The sequence below is a fragment of the Sminthopsis crassicaudata genome, chromosome 5, assembly GCF_048593235.1.
Source record: "Sminthopsis crassicaudata isolate SCR6 chromosome 5, ASM4859323v1, whole genome shotgun sequence".
NCBI classification, from domain to species: domain Eukaryota; kingdom Metazoa; phylum Chordata; class Mammalia; order Dasyuromorphia; family Dasyuridae; genus Sminthopsis; species Sminthopsis crassicaudata.
In genome coordinates, this window is record NC_133621.1 from 56330860 (window position 1) to 56350260 (window position 19401).

Consider the following 19401-nt stretch of genomic DNA (forward strand, 5'->3'; position numbering starts at 1 on the left):
AGCTGAATTTGGTAATTAGTAATGAGGTATGGGAGGAGTTTAGAATATCACATGTGTCTTCTCCACCCTCTTGGCTCTGCCCCTCAAGATGTATGCTTTTTCTCTATGTTTTGAATAATTGTAAATGCAGTTTATTAATCGTAGGTGGGAATCAAGGGAAAAGGTTAGAAAACAAAAAAAAATGAAAAAGGAATTTCTTGAATGTAAATTCGGTAAAATGTCAAATGTATTTATAAAAAGAAAAAATGCAATCACTTTTTAACTTTGGATATCATGAGAATCATTTTGCTTTTCAATTAGTAAAACTTGACTGTGTGAGAAACCAGAATCCAGAGTTTCAAAGCCAAAGAAAGAGGATAGAATAAGTGGTGGTTACAGTCAATAAACATTGATTATCTACTCTGCACCAAGCTCCATAACAAGCACTGGGTGTATAAAAAGGCTCAAGGTGGGTTCTGGCCTGAAGGAGCTTCCATTCTAAGGAGGTGACTCCATACAAACAACTCTGTTCAAATAATGGGGTTACCACAAAAATTGGAAGGCAGGAAAGTGTCTCTTGGGCTTCCTCCAAGTATGAAATATAGGAGGGCATGTTGACTAGGGAAAAGTTGTCTTCCAAAGGCCAGTTATCACTATGGGTACGTCATACTCCCTGTGCTATTGCTCTCTTTCCCACACACAGTCACTTTCTTGATTCCTTCCCGTTTGCTCATATGCTGCCTTCTTCATTCACAGACTTTGTCCAGGATCAACACAAGAGCCTATTGGGGAAAGCAAAATCGCTGATTTTCCGAGGTCCCCCTCACGGAATGCAAGGGCTGGACTTTGAGGGCCAAAAGCACGGCATTCCTGGAAGGCCAAAAATGGAGGCAAAGGACGTTGGGGGCCCATCCTGGGTGAGGAGTTCTTTTTACACCACTCCTAACAATACCATTCTATTTCCTTCAATCGTTATGGAACCATTACTTCCTGTTACCCCTGAATGTCTCCGAAAAGCCACCCCAGCTTATCCTGGCCAAGCCGTCAATGCTGTTCCAAAGAGAACATTCAAAATCCATTTGGCCACAGAATGCCAAACATTGTCTGAGACTGGGCTTGAACGTTCATCTGTGTGGTCCCAGGGAGAATCTTCTGCAGCCAAAGAAGCGGCCCCTAAATGTGACAACAAAAAGATCAGTCGTTTTTGGAAGACCACAGCCAAAGTATCCCCGACACTTCTGAGTGAATCAAAGCTATGTCCCAGAGACCTATCTGGACCTTCCTTGAATTTGGCCCAGGGAGAAGGTCCACCAACCCATGCAGCCACCCCAAAATGTGGCATGCAGAAATTCAGTTCTCTTTGGAGGAAAACAGCCAAAGTTTTCCCGGCACTGCTGAGTGAATTGGAGACATCTTCCAGAGATCTCGATGATCCCTCCTTCAATTGGGCTCAGGGCGAAGGTCCACCACCCCAAGCAGCCAGCCCAGTACGGGCCATCAAAGTAGTCAGAACTCTAGGAAAGAGGAGCACCAAATCATCCCCAGGCCTGCCGACTGTAGCAAATACATTCTCCAGTATACTCTCTTCCCAGGGGCCCCAGGGAGAAATTCCTCAAGCCGAAGAAGGCATAAGAGCTTGTGCCATTAAAGGAGTCAGTGAACTTCGGAAGAGGATGGACAAGGTTTCCCCAGCACTGCCCAATGTGTCCAAGACACCACACAAAGTTGTGTCTAATCCCTGTGATGTTTGGCTCCAGGATGAAGATCTTCCACTGCAAGAAGCCCTCCAAGTGAAAGGTTTCAGTGCTCCTCGGAACAGGAAGACGACCACTGTAAACCCTCGCCCACCCATTGGATCCAAGACATTCCCCACAGTTGTGTCTGACAGGTCCTCTAATTGGCCACAGGGGGAAGCTGCTTCAGGCCAGGAAGCCACCCCGTTCTGTGGCATCAAAGTAATTATAACTGGGATAAAAAAGTGCACAGAAGGATCCCCAGGTCTGCCAAGTTTGTCCAAGGCATTGCGTGAAATTATCTTCCAATCTTCCTGTAACTGGACCCAGGAAGAAAATGCTGGGACTCAAATTGCTACTCCAGCATGTCCTCCCCAAACCAGTGGCCCCTGGGAGGGGTCGGTCGAAGTCCAGCTAACCTCGTCCCCCCGGTCTCAACCTTCGCCGAGCCTGGTCACCAAGAACTCTGAGCAAAGGCCCCAGGAGATAGGCTGTGGAAAACATAGTGCATTTGGGGCCTTTTTAGAAAATTTACAGATTGGTGGATTAACAGAAGCTCATCGAGCTCTCCTGATTTCTCCCCGAAAAAGAAACAAATCTGCAAATGAGCAAAAATAAAGACATTAATATTAGAGTTGGGATAGCACAGATGGGTCCTTCACACATAAGTCTGAAAGCTGTAAAAAAAAAAAAAGAAAAAAAAAGCCATGGAGGTAGGGATGAAGCCCGGTAAAGTGGCAACACCGCCAGGCTAAATCCACAGAAACAAGTGGGCACTCCTGGCCAATCTAAAAGTGGTTGTATCCTCAGCAGGAAGCACAGAGACTTTCATCTCTAAGACTTTCTTTTCAAGTTGAGGACTGAGTCCTGGAAGCCTGAGTGAAGCTGGGCTGACTTTGATGGCAGGAGGGGCAGCTGTGCCACTGTAAGCCTTAGGATATTGTCCTGGAGTGGAGCAACCAGGCCCCCATGGGGACAGATGCAGAGGCCTGGGACGATGTGGGCAGCTGCTCCTTGCATGTGAAGGGAGCTTTTGCTTTGGGCTTCCTGTTTAAAGCGTTTGCCTTTCCTGGACAGAGTCTTTGGGGTGCGTGCTCAGAGAGTGACATTGAAGGGGAGCTTAAGGAACTTTCCCCACACACATCAATTAGAGCAACTTCACACTCATTCCTATTTTTAAAAATGCACCTGCAAAGAACCCCCCACCATTGAAACATGCTATTGGAACAGGGAAGATCAGAGATTTCATTTTTAGAGGATGTAAAAAAATATTTTGCCCCAAAGAATAACGTGTAATGGTTGCATACGCAAAGAAAATATGGAGTACTGAAAAAAGAATGTAAAAATCAAAAGAAATTGAGAAAAAATTATCTCAAAAAAATCCTTCTAAGAAAAACCATAAGCTTATGAAACAAGGAAAACAAACTTCTAAAGGAGGAATGGAGTATCCAGATGAAAATAAGGTTTTGATAAATGAATATTTGAAATGGGAAGCCATAGAAGTGTGGTATAACCAAGAAATTACAAGATTGGAAAAATTGAAAACAAATTGAACAAAGTGAAATAAAACTTAAAAGACAGATCTTCAGGAAAGATGAGAATAGACAATTGAAGAGATGAACTACCTGGACATTTTGACCAAAAAAAGAGCAGTCCTGATCTCATCTCCTGGAAGTGTTTCAACCTAAAAGGGGCAAGTTACTGACCTGGGCTAGTGGGGTGCGGACTGAGGAGGGGCAATGGGTGACATATAAGCGACACCAGAGAGGATGGGTGTGCTGAGTGGCAGAATCAGGGATCCGGTGATTCCAGCTTTGCCAAATCAGTGGGATCTCATTATTTGCTGTCTTGAGGAAACAACTCTGATGATTAGATGAAAAATGCAAGGATCAAATGTGACTAAAATAGAATCAACAAACTGAAGTTACTGTGGGGGTTGCTAAGAACCCCACTCAGAGGAAGACTGAGGAGATAGACAAACCTATCATAAATGTGACTCCTGATTTTGGAGGGGGAGGAGCCAAGATGGCGGAGAAGAAACACACGACTCTGTGAACGTCCTTACTCCCTCACAACCAATTAGACAAATCAGCCTCAGAAGTAGCACTGGACTGATAGATACCACAAGGACTGGAAGCACGACTTACCAGCTGAAGAGAATCTGGATTTTCAACAGAAAAGGTCAGTCCCCAGGGGAGGAAGAAGAGAGGCCAGCAAAGATGGCTGGGTGCTAGCATACTGTGCCTATCGCGCTGGGAAGGGCTCTGGGATCAGAGAAGCCACTGAGATAAAGGAATCTGGCACAGGCTGTTAGCTCTTCTCTGCTTATAATATAGCAGTTCAGAAGAGAAATCTAAAATACTTTAAAAATTCAGATAGATTAGATTTTCCAGGACCCTGGGGGTGACTCAGTAGATCTAGGCACCAGGGGGTGTGGCCTCAGCTCCCACCTGAGAATAGTTAAGAGTTTGACAAGTGGGTGGATATGGCCCAAGGCAACACACACTGCCTAGCTTAGCTGGAGGAAGTGGAACTCAGCTCCAGGAAGTCCCAGAGAAGCGGAACCTTTGAACCACGGACCACGGTTTCTGGCGACACTTCCAGTTTGAGCGCAGGGGCTTTTCACCTCACCTGCTGCAGACATCCACGCCCCACCGGGACGCATAGGCTAGGCTTTGTGCCATATTTACTGTTCAATCTCAACCTCAGCAAGCCACTAAAACACAGCGCCCTCAGGGCACAGCAGTGCTAGTCACCTGTGAGGCACTTCAAGGGAGGGGGTGGGGAACTCTCTCCCAGAGCTCTATCTTAGCTCAGGTGCAAGAGCTGCTGCATCCATCCAGTCTGGTAGGAAGCTGGTAAAGAAGTAAATAAATAATTTCCTACCCCAGGGACAGACCCCAAAAGATTTTGTAAATATGAACAAAAAAGCCAGAAAAACTATAGATTCCTTCTACACAGAGAAAGAGCGGGTATCCAACCCCGAGGAAGTTAACAGCAGAGAGTCAGCAGACAACAACCTAAAGGGGAACGATTCCTAACCCCCATCACATAACTCTCTCTTAGAAGAGACTATTAAAAAGTTAAGAGAGTTTGAGGAAAAATGGGGAAAGGATAGGGAAGCTATGATAGAGAATAACAACGTCCTGAAATTGGAGTTGGAAAAAATAAAAAATTCACAGGAGATGCAGGGAAACAAAATTTGTGAATTAGAAAAGGTTAAAAAATCACAGGAAAGTATGATTTCTGAATTGGAAAAGATAAAAATGTCTCAAGAAAATAGAATTTCTGAATTGGAAAAAGAAAATAATTCTCAAAAAAAATTAGGGAAATGGAAAAAATTCCATAGAGCAAAATAATTCATTTAAAAACGAAATTGGGCATTTACAAAAAGAACTAAAAACTGTGAAAGAGGAAAATAACTCCATAAAAGTCAGGATGGAACAAATAGAAATGAATGATTCACATAGAACTCAAGAATCAGTCAAACAAAACAAAAAAAAAATGAGAAGCTGGAGAACAACTTCAAATACTTACTGGGAAAATCTATAGACCTGGAAAATAGATCTAGGAGAGATAATCTGCGGATCATTGGACTTCCAGAGAACTATGACCAAAAAAAGAGCCTAGATTCTATTTTACAGGAAATTATCAAAGAGAACTGACCAGAGATAATAGAAACAGAAGGGAAAGTAGATGTGGAAAGAATTCATTGAACTCCTTCTGAAAAAGACCCTACAAAAAGAACACCACAGAATCTTGTGGCTAAGCTGCAGAATTACCACACAAAGGAGAAAATCCTGCAAGCAGCTAGAAAAAAACAATTTAAATACCAAGGTGTCACAATAAGGGTCACACAAGATCTGGCTGCCTCCACATTAAAAGATAGAAGGGCCTGGAACCTGATATTCCGTAAGGCAAAAGATCAAGGACTGCAACCAAGAATGAACTACCCAGCTAAGTTTAGCATCTTTTTCCATGGAAGAAGATGGTCATTCAATGAAATAGAGGAATTCTATATGTTTCTAAGAAAAAAACCAGACTTAAACAAAAAAATTGATCTACATCCACAAGACTGAAGAGAAACAGAAAAAGGTACACAGAACCCTTGAGAACTGTAACCCTGTTGTGGGTATATAAAAAGTACTCAAGGATAATTTGATTTTACTAATATAAAAGAAAAAAAGGGGGGTGTAGTAAAGGGAAGGAGGTTGTTGCAGAAAAAGGGGAAGGAATGATAAAAAGAGGGAAACTACATCCCAGGAAGAGGCATAGAAAATACACCATATCTGAGGGAATTTAGTGAGGGGGAGAATCATTGTGTGAATCTTACTCTCATCAGGAGAGGCTCAAAGAGTAAATAATTAACATATTTGTTTTTCAGAGAATTTTCTCTCACCTCATTAAAAGGGGGGAGAGGAAAAGGGAAAAGGAAAAGGAGAATAAGTGAAGGGACTTGGAGGGAGGGGGGAGGGATACTAAAAAAAAAAAAAAAAAAGAGGGTTGTGCGTCATAAGGGGGGTCTGTAAATTAAATATCGGGGACGGGGATAAGGGGGGTCAAGGGAAAAAGCATAATCTGGGGATAATATGATGGCAGGAAATACAGAATTAGTAATTTTAACTGTAAATGTGAATGGGATGAACGCTCCCATCAAATGGAGACGGATAGCAGATTGGATCAAAAATCAGAACCCTACAATATGTTGTGTGCAGGAAACACACTTAAAGCAGGGAGATACATACAGAGTAAAGATAAAAGGTTGGAACAGAGCCTATTATGCTTCAGGTAAAGCCAAGAAAGCAGGGGTAGCTATCCTTATCTCAGATCAAGCAAAAGCAGAAGTAGATCTAGTTAAAAAAGATAAGGAAGGAAACTATATCCTGGTGAAAGGTACCATAAATAATGAAGCCATATCAATACTAAACATATATGCACCAAGTGGTATAGCATCTAACTTTGTAAAGAAAAAGGTAAGAGAATTGCAAGAAGAAATAGACAGTAAAACTATAATAGTGGGAGATCTTAACCTTGCACTCTCAGATTTAGACAAATCAAACCACAAAACAAACAAGAAATTAAAAAATTAAATAGAACATTAGAAAAAGTAGGTATGATACACCTTTGGAGAAAACTGAATGGCAATACAAAGGAATATACTTTCTTCTCAGCAGTTCATGGATCCTATACAAAAATAGACCATATATTAGGACATAAAGATTTCAAAATTAAATGTAGGAAGGCAGAAATAATAAATGCCTTCTTCTCAGATCACAATGCAATAAAAGCTACATTCAGTAAAAATTTAGGGGTAAATAGACCAAAAAGTAATTGGAAAAAGAATAATCTCATCTTTAAGAATGATTGGGTGAAACAGCAAATTATAGAAACAATAATTTCACCCAAGATAATGACAATGATGAAACACCATACGAAAATCTTTGGGATGCAGCTGAAGCAGTAATAAGGGGAAATTTTATATCTTTAGAGGCTTATTTGAAGAAAACAGGGAAAGAGAAGATTAACGAATTGGGGCTTACAACATAAAAGGCTAGAAAAAGACCAAATTATAAACCCCCAACCAAAAATTAAACTTAAAATACAAAAATCAAAAGGAGAAATCAATAATATTGAAAGTAAAAAAAACTATTGAATTAATAAATAAAACCTAGAGTTGATTTTATGAAAAAGCCAATAAAAGAGATAAACCTTTGGTAAATTTGATCAGAAAAAAGAAAGAGGAAAATCAAATTGTTAGTCTTATAAATGAAAAGGGGGATATTTCCACCAGTGAAGAGGAAATTAGAGAAATAATTAGGAGTTACTTTGCCCAACTTTATGCCAATAAATTTGATAACTTAATCGAAATAGATGACTTCCTCCAAAAATATAGGCTCCCTAGATTAACAGAGGAGGAGATAAATTGCTTAAATAGTCCCATTTCAGAATAAGAAATAGAACAAGCTATTAATCAACTCGCCAGTAAAAAATCCCCAGGACCAGATGGATTTACATATGAATTCTACAAACATTTAAAGAACAATTAGCCCCAATGTTATATAAATTATTTGAAAAAATAGGGGACGAAGGAGTCCTACCAAACTCCTTTTATGACACATGGTACTGATACCTAAACCAGGTAGATAGAAAACTGAGTAAGAAAATTATAGACCAATCTCCTTAATGAATGTTGATGCTAAAATCTTAAATAAGATATTAGCAAAAAGACTTCAGAAAATCATCTCCAGGATAATACACTATGATCAAGTAGGATTTATTCCAGGAATGCAGGGCTGGTTTAATATTAGGAAAACTATTAATATAATTGACCATATTAATAATCAAATTAAAAAGAACTATATGATCATCTCAATAGATGTAGAAAAAGCATTTGACAAAATCCTACATCCATTCCTACTAAAAACTCTTGAGAGTATAGAAATATATGGACGATTCCTTAGAATAATCAGGAGCATATATTTAAGACAGTCAGTAAGCATAAAGTGCAATTGAAATAAACTGCAACCTTTCCCAGTAAGATCAAGACTGAAACAAGGCTGCCCACTATCACCATTACTATTCAATATAGTACTAGAAACGCTACCCTCGGCAATAAGAGCCGAGAAAGAGATTCAAGGAATTAGAGTAGGAAATGAGGAAATCAAACTATCACTTTCTGCAGATGACATGATGGTATACCAAGAGAACCCCAAAGACTCTGCTAAAAAGCTATTAGAAATAATTCAAAATTTCATCAAAGTGGCAGGATACAAAATAAATCCACAAAAATCCTCAGCATTTTTATATATCACTAACAAAATGCAACAGCAAGAGATACAAAGAGAAATTCCATTCTAAACAAATGTTGAGAGTATAAAGTATTTGGGAATCCATCTACCAAAGAAAAGTCAGGAATTATATGAGAAAAATTACAAAACACTTGCCACAAAAATAAAGTCAGATTGAAATAATTAGAAAGACATTCAGTGCTTTTGGATAGGCTGAGCGAAAATAATAAAGATGACAATACTCCCCAAACTAATCTATTTATTTAGTGCTATACCAATCAGACTCCCAAGAAACTATTTCAATGACCTAGAAAAAATAACAAAATTCATATGGAAAAATAAAAGGTCGAGAATTGCAAGGGAACTAATGAAAAAAAAAAAAAAACTCAGAGGAAGGTGGTCTAAGTGTACCTGATCTAAAGCTATATTATATAGCAGCAGTCACCAAAACCATTTGGTATTGGCTAAGAAATAGACCGGTAGATCAGTGGAACAGATTAGATACAAAGGACAAAAAAGGGTACATGTATAGCAATCTAATCTTTGACAAACCTAAAGATACCAACAGTAGGGATAAAAATTCATTATTTGGAAAAAACTGTTGGGAAAACTGGAAATTAATATGGCAGAAATTAGATATGGATCCACACTTAACACCATATACCAAGATAAGATCAAAATGGGTCCATGATTTAGGCATAAAGAGGGAGATAATAAATAGATTAGAGGAAGAGACTTGTGGAGGAGGAAGGAATTTATGACCAGAGGAGAACTAGAGATCATTAATGATCACAAAATAGAAGATTTTAATTACATCAAACTAAAAAGTTTCTGTACAAATAATACTAATGCAAACAAGATTAGAAGGGAAGTAACAAATTGGGAAAATATTTTTAAAAGCAAAGGTTCTGACAAAGGTCTCATTTCCAAAATATATAGAGAACTGACCCTAATTTATAAGAAACCGACCCATTCTCCAATTGATAAATGGGAAAAGGATATGAACAGACAATTCTCAGATGAAGAAATTGAAACTATATCCACTCATATGAAAGAGTGTTCAAATCACTACTGATCAGAGAAATGCAAATTAAGACAACTCTGAGATACCACTACACACCTGTCAGATTGGGTAAGATGACAGGAACAAATAATAATGAATGTTGGAGGGGATGTGGGGAAACTGGGACACTAAATCATTGCTGGTGGAGTTGTGAAAGAATCCAGCCATTCTTTAGAGCAATTTGGAACTATGCCCAAAAAGCTATCAAACTGTGCATACCCTTTGACCCAGCAGTGCTACTACTGGGCTTATATCCCAAAGAAATACTAAAGAGCGGAAAGAGACATATATGTGCCAAAATGTTTGTGGCAGCTCTTTTTGTTGTAGCTAGAAACTGGAAGATGAATGGATGTCCATCAGTTGGAGAATGGTTGGGTAAATTATGGTATATGAAGGTTATGGAATATTATTGCTCTTTAAGAAATGACCAGCAGGAGGAATACAGAGAGGCCTGGAGAGACTTACATCAACTGATGCTGAGTGAAATGAGCAGAACCAGAAGATCATTGTACACTTCAACAACAATACTGTATGAGGATGTATTCTGATGGAAGTGGAAATCTTCAACATAAAGAAGATCCAACTCACTTCCAGTTGATCAATGATGGACAGAGGTAGCTACACCCAGAAAAGAAACACTGGGAAGTGAATGTAAATTATTTGCACTAATATCTTTCTGCCCAGGTTACATGTACCTTCGGAATCTAATGCTTATTGTGCAATAAGAAAATGGTATTTACACACATGTATCTAGGTTATATTGTAACACATGTAAAATGTATGGGATTGCCTGTCATCGGGGGGAGGGAATAGAGGGAGGGGGAGATAATTTGGAAAAATGAATACAAGTGATAATATTATAAATATATATGTATATATATATATACATATATATATATATATATATATATAAAATAAAAATTATTAAAATAAAAAAAATAAATGTGACTCCTCCTGACAGCTTTTCCTAGAAGAGGTTGCAAAGAACACTTTTCTGCCACTTCCTGCTTTTGTTTTTTTGTAGACAAACCCTTAGTAAACCTGATTAAAAAAAGGAAAGAGAAAAAGCAAATTGATAGTCTTGAAAATGAAAAGGGTGAACTCACCACTAATGAAGAGGAAATTAGAACAATAGTTAGGAGCTACTTTGCTCAACTTTATGCCGATAAATTCGATAACTTAAATGAAATGGAAGAATACCTTCAAAAATATAGCTTGCCCAGATTAACAGAGGAAGAAGTAAGTAGTCTAAATAGTAGCATCTCAGAAAAAGAAATAGACCAAGCTATTAACCAACTTCCTAAGAAAAAGTCCCCAGGACCAGATGGATTTACAGGTGAATTCTACCAAACATTTAAAGAACAACTAACTCCAATGCTATGTAAACTATTTGAAAAAATAGGGATTGAAGGAGTCCTACCAAATTCCTTCTATGACACAGACATGGTACTGATACCTAAACCAGGTTGATCGAAAACTGAGAAAGAAAACTATAGACCAATTTCCTTAATGAATATTGATGCTAAAATCTTAAATAAGATATTAGCAAATAGACTTCAGAAAATCATCCCCAGGATAATACACTATGACCAAGTGGGATAATTTCCAGGAATGCAGGGCTGGTTTAATATTAGGAAAACTATTAGTATAATTGACCATATTAATAATCAAATTAATAAAAACCATATGATCATCTCAATAGATGCAGAAAAGGCATTTGATAAAATCCAACATCCATTCCTACTAAAAACGCTTGAGAGTATAGGAATAAATGGACTATTCCTTAAAACAATAAGGAGCATATATTTAAAACCTTCAGTAAACATCATATGTAATGGTGATAAACTAGAACCTTTCCCTGTAAGATCAGGAGTGAAACAAGGTTGCCCACTATCACCATTACTATTCAATATAGTACTAGAAACTCTAGCCTTGGCAATAAGAGCCGAGAAAGAGATCCAAGGAATTAGAGTAGGAAATGAAGAAATCAAATTGTCACTTTTCGCAGATGACATGATGGTATACTTAGAGAACCCCAAAGACTCTGCTAAAAAGCTATTAGAAATAATTCAGAATTTTAGCAAAGTCGCAGGATACAAAATAAATCCACATAAATCCTCAGCATTTTTATACATTACCAACACAATCCAACAGCAAGAGATACAAAGAGAAATTCCATTCAAAATAACAGTCGATAGTATCAAATATTTGGGAATATATCTACCAAAGGAGAGTCAGGAATTATATGAGCAAAATTACAAAACACTTGCCACAAAAATAAAGTCAGATTTAAATAATTGGAAAGACATTCAATGTTCTTGGATAGGCCGAGCGAATATAATAAAGATGACAATACTCCCCAAACTAATCTATTTATTTAGTGCTATACCAATCAGACTCCCAAGAAACTATTTTAATGACCTAGAAAAAATAACAACAAAATTCATATGGAAGAATAAAAGGTCGAGAATTGCAAGGGAACTAATGAAAAAAAAAGTCAGAGGAAGGTGGTCTAAGTGTACCTGATTTAAAGCTATATTATAAAGCAACAGTCACCAAAACCATTTGGTATTGGCTAAGAAATAGACTAGTTGATCAGTGGCATAGGTTAGGTTCACAGGACAAGATAGTGAATAAAAATAGCAATCTAATCTTTGACAAACCCAAAGATCCCAAATTTTGGGATAAGAATTCATTATTTGACAAAAACTGCTGGGAAAACTGGAAATTAGTATGGCAGAAACTAGGCATGGACCCACATTTAACACCATATACTAAGATTAGATCAAAATGGGTCCAAGATTTAGGCATAAAGAACGAAATCATAAATAAATTGGAGGAACATGGGATGGTTTACCTCTCAGACTTGTGGAGGAGGAAGGAATTTGTGTCCAAGGGAGAACTAGAGACCATTATTGATCACAAAATAGGACATTTTGATTACACCAAATTAAAAAGTTTCTGCACAAACAAAACTAATGCAAACAAGATTAGAAGGGAAGTAACAAATTGGGAAAAAAATTTTACAATTAAAGGTTCTGATAAAGGCCTCATCTCCAAAATATACAGAGAATTGACTTTAATTTATAAGAAATCAAGCCATTCTCCATTTGATAAATGGTCAAAGGATATGAACAGACAATTTTCAGATGATGAAATTAAAACTATTTCCACTCATATGAAAGAGTGTTCCAAATCACTATTGATCAGAGAAATGCAAATTAAGACAACTCTGAGGTATCATTACACACCTGTCAGATTGGCTAAGATGACAGGAACAAATAACGATGAATGTTGGAGGGGCTGTGGGAAAACTGGGACACTGATGCATTGTTGGTGGAGTTGTGAAAGAATCCAACCATTCTGGAGAGCAATCTGGAATTATGCCCAAAAAGTTATCAAAATGTGCATACCCTTTGACCCAGCCATACTACTACTGGCCTTATACCCCAAGGAACTACTAGAGAAGGGAAAGGGTCCTGTATGTGCCAAAATGTTTGTGGCAGCCCTTTTCATAGTGGCTAGAAGCTGGAAGATGAATGGATGTCCATCAATTGGAGAATGGTTGGGCAAACTATGGTATATGAATGTTATGGAATATTATTGTTCTATAAGAAATGACCAACAGGAGAAATACAGAGAGGCTTGGAGAGACTTACATCAACAGATGCTGAGTGAAACGAGCAGAACCAGAAGATCATTATACACTTCAACAATGATACTGTACGAGGATGTATGCTGATGGAAGTGGATTTCTTCAACATAGAGAAGAGCTAATCCGATTCCAATTGATTAATGATGGACAGAACCAGCTACATCCAGAAAAGGAACACTGGGAAATGAATGTAAACTGTTATTTTTACCTTCTGAATCCAATTCTTCCTGTGCAACAAAAAATTCGGTTTTTTAAACTTTCAATATTAATTTTTCTTTTTTTTTTAGAATTTGAAATATAGTATTTGATTGAGGGTTTTTAATTTGGGCTTTTTTTTGAGTGTTTTAAGTTGCTAGCCCAATTCATTGATCTTCTCTTTACCTATGTTATTTCAAGTAAGCTTATAGACATGTAACATTTTCCCTCATTTCTGCTTTGGCTACATCCCACAAATTTTGGTTATGATTTCTCATTTTTGTCATTTTCTTGGATCAAATTGTGTTAATAATTTGCTGTTTCACCCAATCATTCTTTAAGATGAGGCTATTTTGTTTCTAATTACTTTTTGATCGATTTATCCCTAGCTTTTTTTGGATGAAGATTTTATTGCATCATTACTGAACAGAATTCATTTACTATTTCTGCCTTCCTGCCTTTAATTTTGAGGTCTTTATGTCCTAATAAAGCAGCAATTTTTATATAGGTTCCATGAACTGCTGAGAAGTAATTATATACCTTTCTGTCTCCATTCAGTTTTCTCCAAAGGTCCTTATTGTGCCCCCCAACTATCAGATTTTTTTTCTGGTTGCTTTGAATATTTTTCCTTAGTCTGATAGTTCTGAAATGTAAATTCCTTGGAGTTTTTGTTGTAGGGTCGGTTGCTGAGGGTGTTTGAGGGATTCTTTCAATGCTCATTTTACCTTCTATTACATATGGGCAGTTCTTTTTGATTTACTGTAAATGTATATCTAGGCTTTTTATTTCACCATAATGTTCAGGAAGTCCAATAATCCTCAGATTACCTCTCCTAGACCTATTTTCCCAGTCTTTTGTTTTACAAAGTAGATATTTGCCATTTATTTTTATTTATTTATTTTTTTTTGTTTTACTTGACTGATTCTTGATGTCTTAATGAATCATTGATTTCTATTTGTTCAGTTTTGATTTTTAATGAGTTATGTTTGTCATTAGCTTTTTTTTTCACTTTTTTATATGTTCAATTGAGTATTTAAATGAATTGATTTGATCAATGGAATTATTTTCAATTTCACTCTTTTTTTTTTTTTTTTTTAACCCAGTTATTTTATTTTTCCAATTCACAAATCCTACTTTCTTGGGAGTCCTTTTTCTTGTTGAATTCACAAATCCTACTTTCCTGGCAGTGCTTTACCTTTTCCTATTCACATTTCAGTAAGTTGCTTTTATCCCCAAATTATCAATTTTTCCTTAAGTGAGTTATATGGCTTTTCTGTACTATCTTACATAGCTTCTCTTTCCTTTCCCCATTTTTCTTGCAGCTGTCTTTTAAGATTTTTTATAATTCCTTCTAGGACAGCCTTGTATTATGGATACCAGGTTACATTCTTCTTTAGCTTTTTGCCTGAAGATTGTCTGCTATTTGTCTCCTTTGGGTTGAAAACCCATTCTCTTTTTGTATAGAAGCCATTAATGGTCCCTTTATTTATATATTTGTTCATTCACTTTTAAAGCCCTTATGGTCTTCCTTCAGGGCAAAGAGCTTCCCAGCTTTCTCTGCAGAGCAGGGAGAGATATATTGACAGTACCTATCCTGCAAATGGGCTACAAAGAGTATCAAGCTGCAGAAGGGCTATGGAAGAAGTTCCCCACTTGAAGTGTCTCTGCCATGGGTAACAGAGGCCGAGTTATGGAGCTGCCTTGTGAAGGAAGGGCCTTGCAGGGAGGATTAAGGACTACCCTGAGGCTAGAGGCAGAGCAGCAAAAGTCATTGCCCTAGGCAGGATCCTGTAGTTGGGATTAGCAACAACCTCGGGAAGATCCATGCACCAGGCTGGAAGTTTCTCAGCCCTGGGGAGGGCATTTGCACTGGGGAAGTTCTGGTACCCCAGGCCCAACCCTTCCTTGTTCAGGTTAGATAGTACCCTGGGCTGAGACCCCCTTCCTGGCAGATTTGTGACTGCTTTAGGAAAATTCCTATTCTACAGAATGCAGCTACACAGCTGTGCTGTGGTCTGTGGTGAGTCATATCTAGTTTGGGGTGTGTGTAGCCAGATCTTGTTAGATTCTGGTGTTTTTTTATAGTACAAACTGCCTTTTTCTCTGCTGCTCTAATGCTTTGCTACCAAAGCAGAGCAGCCAGCCTGTGGTAGAGTCCTTCTTGTAAATTTTCCAGTGATAAAGACCAACCCACCCTGGTAAACTCAATAGACTAGCATCACCTTCTATCTCCCTATTTAAGCTGGCCTGCTCCTCCACTCAGGATAAACCTTTTCTGGCAATCTTACAGATAATCTTTGGCTGGTAAATTATTGCACTTCTAATCTTTGTGAATTTTATCAGTCAAGCATTATTTTTGCTGCTGAATTTGGTAATTAGTAATGATGGTATGGGAGGAGTTTAGAATGTTGCATGTGTCTTCTCCACCATCTTGGCTCCGCCCCCCAAGAACTAAATTTTTTGTCAAATTTTATGGAAATGTTTTGAAAAATTGTAAATATACTTTCTTAATAGTGCTTGGGAATAAAGGAAAGAATCTAGGAAGCAAAAAATTAAAAAAAAAACATCTGAAAAAGGATATTTCTTGAATTTAAATTGGGTAAAACATCAAATGTATCTATAAAAAGAAAACAATGCATTCTCTTTTTAACTTTGGAGATCATGAGAATAATTTGACTTTTTAATTAGTAAAACTTGACTATGTGAGAAACCAGAATGCAGAGAGTTTGAAAGCCAAAGAAAGAGGGAAGAATAAGTGGTGGCTACAGTCAATAAACATTGATTATCTACTGTGCACCAAGCTTCATAGTAAGCACTGGGTGTATATGAAAGCTCAAGGTGGGTTCTGGCCTGAGAGAGATTCCAGTCTAAGGAGGTGGCTCCATACAAACAACTCTGTTCAAATAATGGGGTTACCACAAAAATTGGAAGGCAGGAAAGTGTCTCTTGGGCTTCCTCCAAATATAAAATGAAGGAGGACATGTTGACTAGGGAACAGTTGTCCTCCAAAGGCCAGTTATCAATATTGGTAGGTCATTATCCCTGTACCATTGCTCTCTTTCCCTCCTACAGTCTCTTGCCTGATTCCTTCCCATTTGCTCATATGGTGCTTTCTTCTTTCACAGACTTGGTCCAGGAGTAGCACAAGAACCCATTCGAGAAGGCAAAGCTGGTGATTTTCCAAAGTCCACCTCAACAAATTGCAACCTCTTTAAAGAGAAGCAATGCTCAAGCTGTGGCCCTTTAGGGCCAGGATGATGGCATTCTTGGCAGACCAAAAATGGAGGCAGAGGACATTGGGGGCCCATCCTGGGTGAGGAGCCATCTTGCACCATTCCAACAATATCCTGGCATTTCCTTCAATCATGATGCAACCATTACCCGCTGTTTCCCCTGAAAGTCACCCAAAAGCCACCCTGGCCTCTCCTGGCCAAGCAGTCAATGCTGCTGTGAAGAGGACATCAAAAGTCCATTCCAAGCTGGGCATAGATTACAAGACTTCCTCTGAGACTAGGCTTGAACCCTCCTCTGTGTGGCCCCAGGGAGAAGCTTCTGCAGCCAAAGAAGCCACCACAAAATGTGCCATTAAAAGGTTCAGTGCTCTTTGGAAGAAGACCGCCAAAATATCTCATACAGTGCTCAATGAATCCAAGCCATCTCCCAGAGATCTCTCTGAACCCTCCTTTAATTGGGTGCAGGGAGGTGGTCCATCAAACTAAGCAGCCAGCCCAGTTAGTGCCATCAAACCATTGAGGACTCCATGGAAGAGGAGAACCTAAGTATCCCCAGCCCTGCCCACTGAGTCCAAGAGAACCTTCCTTCAATTGGGCCCAGGGAGGCGCTTTTGCAGCCCAAGAAGCCAGTCTTGTTAGTGCCACCAAAGGAGTCAGTGCTTTATGGAAGAGGACCAGCAAAATATGCCAGGTGCTACTGGCCTACTGAGTGGGCCAAATACATTCCACAAACCTCTTCCTTGGCCCCCGGGAGAAAGTCCTTGACTCAAAGATGCCATCCGAGGCTCTGCCATCAAAGGAGTGAGTACACTTCAGAAGAGGATGGCCAAGGTTTCCCCAGCACTGCCCAATGTGTCCAAGACACCCCACACTGTTGTCTCCAAACCATCTGACAATTGGCCTCAGGATGAAGGTCCTCCACTCCAAGAAGCTCTCCAAGTCCGTGCCTTTAAAGGAGTCAGTGTTCCTCAGAAGAAGAACACCAATGTATACCGAGTCCCATCCACTGGATCCAATTCATTCCCCAAAGTTGTCTCTGACAGCTCCTCTAATTGGCCCCAGCGGGAAAGCTTCTGTAGGCCAAGAAGCCACCCCGGTCTGTAGCATTAAAGTAGTCATTACCCATATAAAGAGGAGCACAGAAGTATCTCCAGGCCCGCCAACTGAATCTAAGAAATTCTGTGAAATTCTGTTAGAATCTTCCTGTAACTGTCCCCAGGAAGAAAGTGCTGGAACTCAACAAGCTCCCCCAGCATGTACTATCCAATCCAGTGGGCCCTGGAAGAGGACTGTCAAAGTCCAGGCAGCCTCGTCTCCCCAGTCTGAATCTTCAGCGAGGATGGTCACCGAGAACACTGACCAAAGGCCCCAGGAAATAGGCAGTGGACCACAAAGTGTGTTTTGGGCCTTTTGAGAAGATTTAGACATTAGTGGATTGAAGGAAGCTTATGGAGCTCTCCTGATTTCTCCCAGAAAAAGGAACATATTTGCAAATGAGAGAGGGAATAAAGACATAAAGACATTAATATCAGCCTTGGGAGTAGCACAGGGTGGTCCTTCACACATAAGCCCAAAAGCTGTAAAAAAAAAAAAAAAAAAAAAAAAAGCCATGAGCTGTGGATGAAGCTCACTAAAGTGGCAACAGCTCCAGGCTAAATACACAGAAACAACAAGTAGGGACTCCTGGCCACTCTAGGAGTGGTTGGATCCTCAGAGGAATCATAGACACTTTCATCTCTCAGACTTTTTTTTTCAAGTTGAGGACAGAGTCCTGGAGGCTTGAATGAAGCTGGGTTGACTAGGATGGCAGACGGGGCAGCTGTGCTACTGAAGCCTGAGGGCATGGTCCTGGCAAGGAGGAACCAGCTCCACTGGGTGAAGAGGCAGGGGACTGGGAAGCTGTGGGCAGCTGTTACTTGCATGTGAAAGGAACTCTTGCTTTGGGCTTCATGTTCTATGAGTTTGCATTTCCTGGTCAGACTCTTTGGGGTTCAACAAAAATCATACCTTCATGAAACAAGGAAAACAAACTTGCAAAGGAGGAAAGGTGTCTCAAGATGAAAATAAGCCTTTGAAAAATGAATATTGGCAATGGGAATGTAAAAATCGAAAACAAAGTGAACAAAGTGAAACATAACTTAGAGGCAGATCTGCAGTACAGATTAGGAATAGACAATTGAAGAGACAGATTACCGGACATTTTTACCAAAAAGAGAACCTTAACACAATAACGCAGAAATAATTTGGCGATATTATTTGTGGAATAATAAGACATGAGGGAAAAATATCCAAAGAGGAAAATAACATCCCATAATACCAAGTCAAGGAAATTCATTGGTGGGATTTAAATGCGAACGATAATTGGAATTTACCAAGACACATCAGCAGCTCTAGTTAAAGACTGGAAAGAGATCTACTAAGTGCTGATTCTGAGAGGGGAGGGTGGAGATAGCATGAGGAGAAAGGAGAAAAATGGATGAGAGAGCATGCAGCAACACCAACTTAGAGAAGACAGAAGAGAAAGGTGTAGTTAAAAGGGGAGAGAGGCAAAGGAGAGAAAGAAGAGAAGAAAGGGAGAGCTTACACTAGAATGTTTGCATAAAGTATATTTAAAATTTTATTTTTATCTTGAAATGAGTATTTTTTTTCTTTCTTTCTTTTTTTTTTTTAATGGATGTCATCACTTTATTTTATTTTTTTTCTTTTTTTTTTATTATTATATATATATTTTATAATATTATCCCTTGTATTCATT

The 19401-nt window shown here is 38.8% G+C and overlaps 1 long non-coding RNA gene across 1 annotated transcript; it reads right to left on the bottom strand.

Moving 5' to 3' along the window:
- Window positions 1-211: 211 nt before the first annotated feature.
- On the bottom strand, window positions 212-17817 carry LOC141543751 (uncharacterized). The gene is made up of 2 exons (XR_012482512.1): window positions 17380-17817; window positions 212-1152 (listed from the first exon to the last, which is right to left on the bottom strand). It is a non-coding gene; the product is annotated as an uncharacterized LOC141543751 (long non-coding RNA).
- Between the last annotated feature and the right edge of the window lie 1584 nt (window positions 17818-19401).